Source organism: Solanum pennellii, chromosome 9 (assembly GCF_001406875.1).
Source record: "Solanum pennellii chromosome 9, SPENNV200".
In the NCBI taxonomy this organism is placed as follows: domain Eukaryota; kingdom Viridiplantae; phylum Streptophyta; class Magnoliopsida; order Solanales; family Solanaceae; genus Solanum; species Solanum pennellii.
In genome coordinates, this window is record NC_028645.1 from 11,129,037 (window position 1) to 11,134,652 (window position 5,616).

The window sequence follows — 5,616 nt, forward strand, 5'->3', positions numbered from 1 at the left end:
ACTACTTTGACCCAAAAGAATGTGAAATTTAAGTGGTCGGAGGCATGTGAAAGAAGCTTCTAGATCTTGAAAGATAGGCTTACCACAGCTCCGGTGTTAACTCTATCAAAGGGTACTAAGGGTTTCATTGTATATTGTGATGCATCCCGGTGTTGACTTTTGGGTTGTATTCTTATGCATCACGGAATGGTTATAGCCCATGCTTCTAGGAAACTCAAGGTTCATGATAATAACTACCCAACTCATGATCTTGAGTTAGCGGCCATGGTGTTTGCCTTGAAAGTATGGAGGCATTACCTATATGGTGTTCATGTTGATGTGTATACCGAACATAAAAGTCTTCAATGTGTTCACCTAAAAGGAGTTGACTCTCCGACAACGGAGGTGCTTGGAATTGTTGAAAGATTATGACATGAGTGTTCTCTACCATTCTGGCAAAACCAATATGGTTGCGGAAGCTCTAAGTCGTACGACTATGGGTAGTGTGTCTCATGTTGAATAGGTTAAGAAAGACGTAGTGAAAGACGTCTAAAAGATGGCTCGTTTGGGTGTTAGATTTGAAGATTCTCCTAATTGTGGTTTTATATTCTATCATAACTCCGAATCTTCTTTGGTGGTTGAGGTAATGTCTAAGAAACACCTTGATCCATCATTGATGGAGCTAAAGGAATCGGTTCTTGGTAAGCTTAATGAGTCATTCTCCTTAAGGGAGGATGGTGTTTTGAGGAACAGAGAGAGGTTGTGTGTGCCTAATGTGGATGATTTGAGAAGCCGGATCCTAGAAAAAGCTCATGGTTCCCATTATTCGATTCATTAGGGTTCTACAAAGATGTATCATGGCCTTAGAGAAGTATTTTGGTGGGATGGCTTGAAAAGGGACATAGCAGAATTTGTTGCAAAGTGTCCAAATTGCCAACAAGTGAAAGCGGAGCAGCAAAAGTCGGGTGGCTTACTTCAAGATATACAAGGTCCTGCTTGGAAGTGGGAAGACATTAATATGGACTTTGTAGTGGGTATGCCTCGAAAACGAAGGAAAAATGACTCTATATGGGTGGTGGTGTATAGGTCGACAAAATTTACTCACTTTATCCCTGTTAAGTCTCTTATTCGACGGAAGAGTATGCAAGGATCTATATCAATGGGATTGTGAGTATTCATGGTATCCCTTTATCCATTATTTTGGATAGAGGTGCTCAATTTACGTCTTGATTTTGGAGGTAGTTCCAAAAAGGGTTAGGTACACAAGTAATGTTGAGCACCACTTTTCATCCCTAAACAGATGGTCAAGCGGAGAGTACACAAGTAATGTTGAGCACCACTTTTCATCCCAAAACATATGGTCAAGCGGAGAGTACTATTCAAACCATTAAGGATATACTTAGAGCTTGTGCGATTGATTTCAAGGGAAGTTGGGATGAACACTTGACTTTGGTTGAGTTATCTTATAACAATAGTTACCATTTGACTATATTTATGGCTCCTTTTGAGGCCTTGTATGGTAGGAGACGTAGATCTCTGGTGGGTTGGTTTGAAGTTGGCGAGTCTTCACTCTCTGGTCCCGAATTGATCTATAAAACTTTGGAGAAAATTAATATCATAAGGAACCGATTGAAAACAACATATAGTCGGCAAAAGTCTTATCCTGACAATCGGAGAAGAGAGTTAGAGTTTGAAGAAGGAGATAAGGTGCATTTTAAAATTTCACCTATTTTGAAGAAGGAGATAAGGTGTATTTTAAAATTTCACCTATGAAAGGGGTAATGAGATTTGAAAAGAAAGGGAAGTTAAGTCCTTGTTATGTGGGTCCCTATGAAATTTTCCAAAGGGTTGGTAAGGTTTAATACGAGTTGAGATTACCTAGTGAGCTAGCTTCGGTTCATCTGGTATTCCATGTATCCATGATTGAGAAATGCATTGGTGACCTTGAGTCCATTCTTCCTATTGAAGGTCTAGGTGTGGATGAGAATCTCTCCTATGAAGAGATTCCGATTAAAATCCTTGATCGACAAGTGAAGAAGTTGAGGAACACAGAGGTGGCTTCCGTAAAGGTGTTATGGAAGAACCACCTAGTTGAGGGAGAAACATGGGAGGCCGAGGCCGTCATGAAGTCCCATTATCCTCATATCTTTGCTAATTAAGGTTAGTTGTTCCTATTAATAACTAAAATAATGAGTAAAGTTGAATTTTGATTTGTTTGCCAAAGATGGCATAAAAATGGTAAAAGTTCGGTTAAAAATGAGTTTTTTCGTGAAAAGATGCTCTGTTGCTTGATTTGCACTTATTTGTGTATTTGGTATGTTGTTACCTTGATAAAATTATATTGAGCATGAAAGAAGTTTTTGATATAAGTGACTCTTTATGTGTTGTTGAGAAGGAAATTCCTCATGTTGTGATGTTGAGTTTTAATATAAGTTAAAAGATATTTTGAGTTGCTATGTGAAAATGCCATGTTGTTATGTTGATTTGAGTTGTAACTCATGTTTTGGTTATGTTGTTGTTGTTGGGCTGCTAGTATTAAGTCTATCATTTCCCTTAAAAAGATTGTTGTGTCATTTAGGGACGAATGTTCCTAAGGGGGATAATGTAACACTCCAAAAGTCCAAAACCTAATCTAAAGCCTCACATGAGTGTCTAAGGTTTGTAACAATGATTTAAGGTCAAAAATAATGTTTATAAGTCATTTAGGAAGTTTTAGAGTCAAGACGTCAAGAAACGTCCATGACGTCCGGAGACTAGTGAAAGAGGTGCTAGTGTGCCTTAGCCTATTTAGTGAGGTTTTGGGAGCCGGAATTCTATAAAATTTGGTGGAAAGGTGTCAAACATATATTAAAACATGTTTATGGTCGAAAGGTCAGGGTTCGAATCCTCAAGGACCACCCTAAGGGTCCTTTAGGAGGACCCTTCCATTTTGGCCAAAAAACTGTCACAAGACAGTGTCCACCTACGGTTGCAGGTGACGAGGCGTAGGTCAATCGACGGGGCGTCGATGCCTCCATCGACCAACACATAGCCATTTTTTAGAAATGTTCAATTTGACAACTCTCTAAACTAAACTACGGATGTGCAGGACAGTTGGGGCAAGGGGGCGTAGGTTGACCTATGGACCGTAGGTCGTCGTCTCGTAGGTCATGCCTGAGTTTTCACTGTTAAATTTAAGCGGGTCAAATTAATTAGTTATGGGTTTAATTATGGGTTAAGGGGTGGTTAATTAAGTTAGTTAAGTGACTCGATAACCTACCCTAAGCCTAAACTCACCTTAACACCCCACAATTCCCAAACCCAAATTACTCTTCCTTCTCTGTACTTTCTCTCTCCCAAAGAAGACCCTATAGAAGACCAAGGTAGACGGGTTCTAGGGAATCAAGAAGGTCACTTTTATCCATCATTATTCATAGATTAACAAGGTATGAGAACCTTTCACCTTTGGGATTCTTTTCCCCAAAGGGTTCTTCCAAAATAGATTTTCAAAAAGATAATTTCATATGGTTTTCTTCCTAATCCTAAATTGATCTTCTAAATTGTATTTTTTATTATTTATTTTGATAATTATGATTATATTATGATGTATTATTGCTCAATTATGATATTTCTTGATGATTTATCGTAGTATGTGGAATAGAACATGAATTGACCCAAATTCCCTAACCCTAGGTTATGAAATCATGTTGAATTGATTAGTATTGATGTAATGGACTTAGTTATTGTGTTAATTAATATTGAATGATTTTATTACGCCTATTTATTGATAAAATTGGATTGGTTAAGGGTAAGACCGATGATGATGGCTTTTGAAGGAGAATTTGTAAGATTTTGTGATCTTGAACCTTTACTTCAATTCTGATGGCTTGTACTTGGTGATGAAGTTCAATTGAAGCATATCTTGTAATTTGATTAAGTAGGTGTTGGTATGATGATGCAATTGAAATGTCTTGATTATGTGAAGGTGTGAGATTATGTTTAAGATGTAAAAATATAAGGTTGGTTATAAATAGCCTATGTGCCTTATTATGATATGATATGATGATGTACTAATCTCATATATGAGGTTGTATTGAAAGGATATTATCATGTGATTCCTAATGAGATAATGACTATGAATATACAAGGGGTTAGTCTCTTATGGCCTATACTAAGTTATGATTGTTAAAAGATGACTGAAAGACATTTTAAAAAGGGACTCTAGCTTAGCACCGAGTGAATTAGTAGTGAGGAGTGTCCCTTCCCAATGTGGGAAGGTAGGTTCACTATTTTACTCATGAGATTGGAGACTATAATGCATTGCTCATAAAGAGGGTCCCAAGTATATCTTTTAGTTCTTGAACTATGTTGCCCCCATAGGAATACTAGTTAGTGGATCTACCTAGAATGCTATGTTCATGTTTTGGTAATACTTTGTCAAATAGTCCACCTTCTTTAGGTGTAGAGTTTCATGACACCTGATTCCACATTTTTATCATGTGGTCTATGTCAGTTAAGGTAAGCGTTCCCGAAAGTAAAATGAAGTAATGAAGTGAACACTAAATAGGGTGACTTGAGGGGTTGACTTAGTCTAGGTAGGGGTATGAGACTCTACCTATACATTGCACTGGTTTGATTTGAGGGAAGTTCTAGAAGGTTGTTCTTATGTAATATAAATGAAATGTTATACATATGTTGACTATACATGTTGATGATCCTATATGATGTAGCTTCACTTATGAACATGCTATTGGTATATATAGCTATGTATGATGAGGATTACTCTTGATGCTATGTTATATGAAGTTAGACAATACTTGTTATCCTTTGTTTGGTTTACTTGGTTGAGTAAGGTTATGAGGCTTTGCTTGGTCATTACACAGTTAGACTTGATGGTGGGTTATGAGTAGAGGTCTTGCACATGATGTAATGTTATGAACTCTTATATGTGCTTTGTTGTTATAACATGATGTTAGGGTTGTTTTGGTTATGTATTCAAGAATGTTATTATACATGTTTACTTAATTATACTTGATGGTGTTTTATGTAAACCTCAATATAGAAGTAGATGAAAAGTTTTAAATTTTTTGTAATTTAGCCTATGAAATGTAATGACGAATTCTAAGAGGTTAGTCTTAGTCCTCTTTGAGGACGACGACACCGTTTACTTCTAAGAGGTGCTCCCCGGATGTGACAAATAAACACTACTATGAAATCATTATCATAGTCACCTAGGGGTGGGAATCGTAGTCCATATTAATAAAAATGAGTCTATTTTATCCATATTTATTGACTTGGATCACTCATATTTGAATTGGGTTAATATGAGATTCAAGCTATTTTAAGAGTCTCTACAAATATGGTCAAAATGGGTAAAATATGGGTTATCCATATTGATCCATAAAAGATCACTTAGTTTTCACTTTGACTCAAAATTCTTAATTGTGTTAAAAAATATAAAATTTAATATTAAATTTTAGTTCTCAAAAAATAATAATTTATGTTTCAAAAAAATTGGAGGGTGGGTGGGGCTAAGCTATAAGTGTGTGTGTGTGTGGGGGGGGGGTGGCAAGAACTTTTTTTGTTTAAAAAAAGACATGGTTTTTGTAAAGATACATACAAAATTGTGAGGATGGATGGGTGGAGGCAGAGGTGGGG